The following is a 9,940-nucleotide window of genomic DNA, read 5'->3' as shown; positions in this document are numbered from 1 at the left end:
CGGTTTGTGCCAAACGTACCATAGGATCAGAAATCGTTTTGGACGCACCTGATGGTACTCCTAGGTGACGAGGCTCAAGTGGAATCTTGTTTCAGTCCATTTGGAGATAGTGTTAGTATCAGTGCAAGGTAGGTGCACGGTTTGTGCCAAATAAGGCTCGGAAATCATTTCAGAAGCACCCAATGGAACTCCTAGGTGATGAGGCTCAAGTGGAATCTTATTTCGGTTCGTTTGGAGATAGTGTTAGTATTAGTGCAAGATAGGTGCACCGTTTGTTCCAAACAAGGATCAGAAATCATTTTGACCGCACCTGATAGAACTCCTAGGTGACGAGGCTCAAGTGGAATCTCATTTCGGTCCGTTTGGAAATAGTGTTAGTATTAGTGCAAGATAGGTGCACGATTTGTGCCAAACGTACCACAGGCTCATAACTCATTTTGGACGCACCCGATGGTACTCCTAGGTGACGAGGCTCATGTGGAATCTTGTTTATTCCGATTGGAGATAGTGTTAGTATCAGTGCAAGATAGGTGCACGGTTTGTGCCAAACAAGTCTTGGAAATCATTTTGACCGCACCTGATAGAACTCCTAGGTGACGAGGCTCAAGTGAAATCTTGTTTCGGTTTGTTTGGATATAGTGTTAGTATTAGTGCAAGATAGATGCACGGTTTGTGCCAAACGTACCATAGGATCAGAAATCGTTTTGGACGCACCCGATGGTACTCCTAGGTGACGAGGCTCAAGTGGAATCTTGTTTTGGTCCGTTTGGAGATAGTGTTAGTATTAGTGCAAGATTGGTGCACGGTTTGTTCCAAACAAGGCTCGGAAATCATTTTGACCTCACTCGATAGAACTCCTAGGTGACGAGGCTCAAGTGGAATCTCATTTCGGTCCGTTTGGATATAGTGTTAGTATTAGTGCAAGATAGGTGCACGGTTTGTGCCAAACGTACCATAGGCTCAGAAATCGTTTTGGACGCACCCGATGGTACTCCTAGGTGACAAGGCTCAAGTGGAATCTTGTTTCGGTCCGTTTGGATATAGTGTTAGTATTAGTTCAAGATAGGTGCATGGTTTATGACAAACATGCCATATGCTCAGAAATTGTTTTGCATGCACCCGATGGTACTCCTAGGTGATGAGGCTCAAGTGGAATCTTGTTTTGGTCCATTTGGAGATAGTGTTAGTATCAGTGCAAGATAGGTGCACGGTTTGTGCCAAACAAGACTCAGAAATCATTTTAGAAGCACCCGATGGAACTCCTAGGTGATTAGGCTCAAGTGGAATCTTATTTCAGTCCGTTTGGAGATAGTGTTAGTATTAGTGCAAGATAGGTGCACGGTTTGTTCCAAACAAGGCTCGGAAATCATTTCAGAAGCACCCGATGGAACTCCTTGGTGACGAGGCTCAAGTGGAATCTCGTTTCGATCTGTTTGGATATAGTGTTAGTATTAGTGCAAGATAGGTGCATGGTTTGTGCCAATCGTACCATAGGCCCAGAAATCATTTTGGACGCACCCGATGGTACTGCTAGGTGACGAGGCTCAAGTGGAATCTTGTTTCGGTCCGTTTCGAGATAGTGTTAGTATCAGTGCAAGATAGGTCCACGGTTTGTGCCAAATAAGGCTCGGAAATCATTTCAGAAGCACCCGATGGAACTCCTAGGTGATGAGGCTCAAGTGGAATCTTATTTCGGTCCATTTGGAGATAGTGTTAGTATTAGTGCAAGATAGGTGCATGATTTGTTCCAAACAAGGCTCGGAAATCATTTTGACCGCACCTGATAGAACTCCTAGGTGACGAGGCTCAAGTGGAATCTCATTTCGGTCCGTTTGGATATAGTGTTAGTATTAGTGCAAGATAGGTGCACGGTTTGTGCCAAACGTACCACAGGCTCAGAACTCATTTTGGACGCACCCGATGGTACTCCTAGGTGACGAGGCTTAAGTGGAATCTTGTTTATTCCGTTTGGAGATAGTGTTGTATCAGTGCAAGATAGGTGCACGGTTTGTGCCAAACAAGTCTTGGAAATCATTTTGACCGCACCCGATAGAACTCCTTGGTGACGAGGCTCAAGTGAAATCTTGTTTCGGTTTGTTTGGATATAGTGTTAGTATTAGTGCAAGATAGATGCACGGTTTGTGCCAAACGTACCATAGGATCAGAAATCGTTTTGGACGCACCCGATGGTACTCCTAGGTGACGAGGCTCAAGTGGAATCTTGTTTCGGTCCATTTGGAGATAGTGTTAGTATCAGTGCAAGATAGGTGCACGATTTGTGCCAAACAAGTCTTGGAAATCTTTTCGGAAGCACCCGATGGAACTCTTAGTTAACGAGGCTCAAGTGGAATCTTATTTCGGTCCGTTTGGAGATAGTGTTATTATTAGTGCAAGACAGGTGCACGGTTTGTTCCAAACAAGGAACGGAAAATCATTTTGACCGCACCCGATAGAACTCCTAGGTGACGAGGCACAAGTGGAATCTCATTTTGGTCCGTTTGGATATAGTGTTAGTATTAGTGCAAGATAGGTGCACGGTCTATGCCAAACGTACCTCAGGCTCAGAACTTGTTTTGGACGCACCCGATGGTACTCCTAGGTGACGAGGCTCAAGTGGAATCTTGTTTCGGTCCGTTTGGAGATAGTGTTAGCATCAGTGCAAGATAGGTGCACGGTTTATGCCAAATAAGGCTCAGAAATCATTTCAAAAGCACCCGATGGAACTCCTAGGTGATGAGGCCCAAGTGGAATCTTATTTTGGTCTGTTTGGAGATAGTGTTAGTATTGGTGCAAGATAGGTGCATGGTTTGTTCCAAACAAGGCTCAGAAATCATTTTGACCGCACCCGATAGAACTGCTAGGTGATGAGGCTCAAGTGGAATCTCGTTTCGGTCTGTTTGGATATAGTGTTAGTATTAGTGCAAGATACGTGCACGGTTTGTGCCAAACAAGGCTCGGAAATCATTTCGGAAGCACCCGATGGAACTCCTAGGTGATGAGGCTCAAGTGGAATCTTGTTTTAGTCCATTTGGTTAGTGTTAGTATTAGTGCAAGATAGGTGCACGGTATGTTCCAAACAGGGCTCGAAAATCATTTTGACCTCACTCGATAGAACTCCTAGGTGACGAGGCTCAAGTGGAATCTTGTTTCTGTCCGTTTGGATATAGTGTTAGTATTAGTGCAAGATAGGTGCACGGTTTGTGCCAAACGTACCATGGGCTCAGAAATCATTTTGGACGCACCCGATGGTACTCCTAGGTGACGAGGCTCAAGTGGAATCTTGTTTCGGTCCGTTTGGAGATAGTGTTAGTATTAGTGCAAGACAGGTGCACGGTTTGTTCCAAACAAGGATCAGAAATCATTTTGACCGCACCCGATAGAACTCCTAGGTGACGAGGCTCAAGTGGAATCTCGTTTTGGTCCGTTTTGATATAGTGTTAGTATTAGTGCAAGATAGGTGCACGGTCTATACCAAACGTACCACAGGCTCAGAACTCATTTTGGACGCACCCGATGGTACTCCTAGGTGACGAGGCTCAAGTGGAATCTTGTTTCGGTCCGTTTGGAGATAGTGTTAGCATCAATGCAAGATAGGTGCACGGTTTGTGCCAAATAATGCTCAGAAATTATTTCAAAAGCACCCAATGGAACTCCTAAGTGATGAGGCTCAAGTGGAATCTTATTTTGGTCCGTTTGGAGATAGTGTTAGTATTGGTGCAAGATAGGTGCATGGTTTGTTCCAAACAAGGCTCGAAAATCATTTAGACCGCACCCGATAGAACTCCTAGGTGATGAGGCTCAAGTGGAATCTCGTTTCGGTCTGTTTGGATATAGTGTTAGTATTAGTGCAAGATAGGTGCACGGTTTGTGCCAAACAAGGCTCGGAAATCATTTCGGAAGCACCCAATGGAACTCCTAGGTGATGAGGCTCAAGTGGAATCTTATTTTGGTCCGTTTGGAGATAGTGTTAGTATTAGTGCAAGATAGGTGCACGATTTGTTCCAAACAAGGCTCGGAAATCATTTTGACCACACCTGATAGAACTCCTAGGTGACGAGGCTCAAGTGGAATCTCGTTTCGGTCCGTTTGGATATAGTGTTAGTATTAGTGCAAGATAGGTGCACGGTTTGTGCCAAACGTACCATAGGATCAGAAATCGTTTTGGACGCACCCGATGGTACTCCTAGGTGATGAGGCTCAAGTGGAATCTTGTTTCGGTCCGTTTGGAGATAGTGTTAGTATCAGTGCAAGATAGGTGCACGGTTTGTGCCAAACAATGCTCGGAAATCATTTCAGAAGGACCCGATGGAACTCCTAGTTGACGAGGCTCAAGTGGAATCTTGTTTCGGTCCGTTTAGAGATAGTGTTAGTATTAGTGCAAGACAGGTGCATGGTTTGTTCCAAACAAGGATCGAAAATCATTTTGACCGCACCTGATAGAACTCCTCAGTGACGAGGCTCAAGTGGAATCTCATTTTGGTCCGTTTGGATATAGTGTTAGTATTAGTGCAAGATAGGTGCACGGTCTATGCCAAATGTACCACAGGCTCAGAACTCATTTTGGACACACTCGATGGTACTCCTAGGTGACGAGGCTCAAGTGGAATCTTGTTTCGGTCCGTTTGGAGATAGTGTTAGCATCAGTGCAAGATTGGTGCACGGTTTGTGCCAAATAAGGCTCGGAAATCATTTCAGAGGCACCCGATGGAACTCCTAGGTGATGAGGCTCAAGTGGAATCTTATTTTGGTCTGCTTGGAGATAGTGTTAGCATTGGTTCAAGATAGGTGCATGGTTTGTTCCAAACAAGGCTCGGAAATCATTTTGACCACACCCAATAAAACTCCTAGGTGATGAGGCTCGAGTGGATCGTGTTTCGGTCTATTTGGATATAGTGTTAGTATTAGTGCAAGATAGGTGCACGGTTTGTGCCAAACAAGGCTCGAAAATCACTTCGGAAGCACCCGATGGAACTCCTAGGTGATGAGGCTCAGGTGGAATCTTGTTTCAGTCCATTTGGATATAGTGTTAGTATTAGTGTAAGATAGGTGCACGGTTTGTTCCAAATAGGGCTCGGAAATCATTTTGACCTCACTCGATAGAACTCCTAGGTGACGAGGCTCAAGTGGAATCTCGTTTCGGTCTGTTTAGATATAGTGTTAGTATTAGTGCAAGATAGGTGCACGGTTCGTGCCAAACGTACCATGGGCTCAGAAATCATTTTGGACGCACTCGATGGTACTCCTAGGTGACGAGGCTCAAGTGGAATCTTGTTTCGGTCTGTTTGAAGATAGTGTTAGTATCAGTGCTAGATAGGTGCATGGTTTGTGCCAAACAAGGCTCGGAAATCATTTCAGAAGGACCCGATGGAACTCCTAGGTGATGAGGCTCAAGTGGAATCTTATTTCGGTCCATTTGGAGATAGTGTTAGTATTAGTGCAAGATAGGTGCACGGTTTGTTCCAAACAATGCTCATAAATCATTTTGACCGCACACGATAGAACTCCTAGGTGACGAGGCTCAAGTGGAATCTCGTTTTGGTCTGTTTGGATATAGTGTTAGTATCAGTGAAAGATAGGTGCACGGTTTGTGCCAAACAAGGCTTGGAAATCATTTCGGAAGCACCCGATGGAACTCCTAGGTGATGAGGCTCAAGTGGAATCTTGTTTCAGTCCATTTAGAGATAGTGTTAGTATTAGTGCAAGATTGGGGCACGGTTTGTTCCAAACAAGGCTCGGAAATCATTTTGACCTCACTCGATAGAACTCCTAGGTGACGAGGCTCAAGTGGAATCTTGTTTCAGTCCGTTTGGATATAGTGTTAGTATTAGTGCAAGATAGGTGCACGGTTTGTGCCAAACGTACCATAGGCTCAGAAATCGTTTTGGACGCACCCGATGGTACTCCTAGTTGACGAGGCTCAAGTGGAATCTTGTTTCGGTCCGTTTGGATATAGTGTTAGTATTAGTTCAAGATAGGTGCACGGTTTGTGCCAAACGTGCCATATGCTCAGAAATTGTTTTGCATGCACCCGATGGTACTCCTAGGTGACGAGGCTCAAGTGGAATCTTGTTTTGGTCCATTTGGAGATAGTGTTAGTATTAGTGCAATATAGGTGCACGATTTGTGCCAAACAAGACTCGGAAATCATTTTAGAAGCACCCGATGGAACTCCTAGGTGATTAGGCTTAAGTGGAATCTTATTTCGGTCCGTTTGGAGATAGTGTTAGTATTAGTGCAAGATAGGTGCACGGTTTGTTCCAAACAAGGCTCGGAAATCATTTTGACCTCACCCGATAGAACTCCTTGGTCACGAGGCTCAAGTGGAATCTCGTTTCGATCCGTTTGGATATAGTGTTAGTATTAGTGCAAGATAGGTGCACGGTTTGTGCCAAACGTACCATAGGCCCAGAAATCATTTTGGACGCACCCGATGGTACTCCTAGGTGACGAGGCTCAAGTGGAATCTTGTTTCAGTCCGTTTGGAGATAGTGTTAGTATCAGTGCAAGATAGGTGCACGGTTTGTGCCAAATAAGGCTCGGAAATCATTTCAGAAGCACCCGATGGAACTCCTAGGTGATGAGGCTCAAGTGGAATCTTATTTCGGTCCATTTGGAGATAGTGTTAGTATTAGTGCAAGATAGGTGCACGATTTGTTCCAAACAAGGCTCGGAAATCATTTTGACCGCACCTGATAGAACTCCTAGGTGACGAGGCTCAAGTGGAATCTCGTTTCGGTCCATTTGGATAAAGTGTCAGTATTAGTGCAAGATAGGTGCACGGTTTGTGCCAAATGTACCACAGGCTCAGAACTCGTTTTGGACGCACCCGATGGTACTCCTAGGTGACGAGGCTCAAGTGGAATCTTGTTTATTCCGTTTGGAGATAGTGTTAGTATCAGTGCAAGATAGGTGCACGGTTTGTGCCAAACAAGTCTTGGAAATCAATTTGACCGCACCCGATAGAACTCCTTGGTGATGAGGCTCATGTGAAATCTTGTTTCGGTTTGTTTGGATATAGTGTTAGTGTTAGTGCAAGATAGATGCACGGTTTGTGCCAAACGTACCATAGGATCTGAATTCGTTTTGGACGCACCCGATGGTACTCCTAGGTGACGAGGCTCAAGTGGAATCTTGTTTGGGTCCGTTTGGAGATAGTGTTAGTATCAGTGCAAGATAGGTGCACGGTTTGTGCCAAACAAGTCTTGGAAATCATTTCGGAAGCACCCGATGGAACTCTTAGTTGACGAGGCTCAAGTGGAATCTTGTTTTGGTCCGTTTGGATATAGTGTTAGTATTAGTGCAAGACAGGTGCACGGTTTGTTCCAAACAAGGAACGGAAAATCATTTTGACCGCACCCGATAGAACTCCTAGGTGACGAGGCTCAAGTGGAATCTCATTTTGGTCCATTTGGATATAGTGTTAGTATTAGTGCAAGATAGGTGCATGGTCTATGCCAAACGTACCACAGGCTCAGAACTCATTTTGGACACACCCCGATGGTACTCCTAGGTGACGAGGCTCAAGTGAAATCTTATTTCGGTCTGTTTGGAGATAGTGTTAGTATTAGTGCAAGATAGGTGCATGATTTGTTCCAAACAAGGCTCGGAAATCATTTTGACCGCACCTGATAGAACTCCTAGGTGACGAGGCTCAAGTGGAATCTCATTTCGGTCCGTTTGGATATAGTGTTAGTATTAGTTCAAGATAGGTGCACGGTTTGTGCCAAACGTACCGTAGGATCAGAAATTGTTTTGGACGCACCCGATGGTACTCCTAGGTGACGAGGCTCAAGTGGAATCTTGTTTCAGTCCGTTTAGAGATAGTGTTAGTATCAGTGCAAGATAGGTGCACGGTTTGTGCCAAACAAGTCTTGGAAATCATTTCGGAAGCACTTGTTGGAACTCCTAGTTGACGAGGCTCAAGTGGAATCTTGTTTTGGTCCGTTTGGTGATAGTGTTAGTATTAGTGCAAGACAGGTGCACGGTTTGTTCCAAACAAGGATCAGAAATCATTTTGACCGCACCCGATAGAACACCTCGATGACGAGGCTCAAGTGGAATCTTGTTTTGGTCCATTTGGATATAGTGTTAGTATTAGTGCAAGATAGGTGCACGGTCTATGCCAAACGTACCACAGGCTCAGAACTCGTTTTGGACGCACCCGATGGTACTCCTAGGTGACGAGGCTCAAGTGGAATCTTGTTTTGGTCCGTTTGGAGATAGTGTTAGCATCAGTGCAAGATAGGTGCACGGTTTGTGCCAAATAAGGCTTGGAAATCATTTCAAAAGCACCCGATGGAACTCCTAGGTGATGAGGCTCAAGTGGAATCTTATTTTGGTCCGTTTGGAGATAGTGTTAGTATTGGTGCAAGATAGGAGCATGGTTTGTTCCAAACAAGGCTCGGAAATCATTTTGACCGCACCCGATAGAACTCCTAGGTGATGAGGCTCAAGTGGAATCTCATTTCGGTCTGTTTGGATATAGTGTTAGTATTAGTGCAAGATAGGTGCACGGTTTGTGCCAAACAAGGCTCAGAAATCATTTCGGAAGCACCCGATGGAACTCCTAGGTGATGAGGCTCAAGTGGAATCTTGTTTTAGTCCATTTGGTTATAGTGTTAGTATTAGTGCAAGATAGGTGCATGGTTTGTTCCAAACAGGGCTCAGAAATCATTTTGACCTCACTCGATAGAACTCCTAGGTGATGAGGCTCAAGTGGAATCTTGTTTCTATCCGTTTGGATATAGTGTTAGTATTAGTGCAAGATAGGTGCACGGTTTGTGCCAAACGTACCATGGGCTCAGAAATCATTTTGGACGCACCCGATGGTACTCCTAGGTGACGAGGCTCAAGTGGAATCTTGTTTCGGTCCGTTTGGAGATAGTGTTAGTATCAGTGCTAGATAGGTGCACGGTTTGTGCCAAACAAGGCTCGGAAATCATTTCAGAAGGACCCGATGGAACTCCTAGGTGATGAGGCTCAAGTGGAATCTTATTTCGGTCTGTTTGGAGATAGTGTTAGTATTAGTGCAAGATAGGTGCACGGTTTGTTCCAAACAAGGCTCGGAAATCATTTTGACCTCACTCAATAGAACTCCAAGGTGACGAGGCTCAAGTGGAATCTCGTTTCGGTCCGTTTGGATATAGTGTTAGTATTAGTGCAAGATAGGTGCACGGTTTGTGCCAAACATACCATAGGCTCAGAAATCGTTTTGGACGCACCCGATGGTACTCCTAGGTGACGAGGCTCAAGTGGAATCTTGTTTTGGTCCGTTTGGATATAGTGTTAGTATTAGTTCAAGATAGGTGCACGGTTTGTGCCAAACGTGCCATATGCTCAGAAATCGTTTTGCATGCACCCGATGGTACTCCTAGGTGACGAGGCTCAAGTGGAATCTTGTTTTGGTCCATTTGGAGATAGTGTTAGTATCAGTGCAAGATAGGAGCACGGTTTGTGCCAAACAAGACTCGGAAATCATTTTAGAAGCACCCGATGGAACTCCTAGGTGATTAGGCTCAAGTGGAATCTTATTTTGGTCCGTTTGGAGATAGTGTTAGTATTAGTGCAAGATAGGTGCACGGTTTGTTCCAAACAAGGCTCAGAAATCATTTTGACCTCACCCGATAGAACTCCTTGGTGACGAGGCTCAAGTGGAATCTCGTTTCGATCCATTTGGATATAGTGTTAGTATTAGTGCAAGATAGGTGCACAGTTTGTGCCAAACTTACCATAGGCCCAGAAATCATTTTGGACGCACCCGATGGTACTCCTAGGTGACGAGGCTCAAGTGGAATCTTGTTTTGATCCGTTTGGACATAGTGTTAGTATCAGTGCAAGATAGGTGCACGGTTTATGCCAAACAAGGCTCGGAAATCATTTCAGAAGCACCCGATGGAACCCCTAGGTGATGAGGCTCAAGTGGAATCTTATTTCGGTCCAT

This window comes from Miscanthus floridulus, chromosome 14, assembly GCF_019320115.1.
Source record: "Miscanthus floridulus cultivar M001 chromosome 14, ASM1932011v1, whole genome shotgun sequence".
Taxonomy (NCBI): Eukaryota; Viridiplantae; Streptophyta; class Magnoliopsida; order Poales; family Poaceae; genus Miscanthus; species Miscanthus floridulus.
This window is presented reverse-complemented; position numbering follows the sequence as displayed.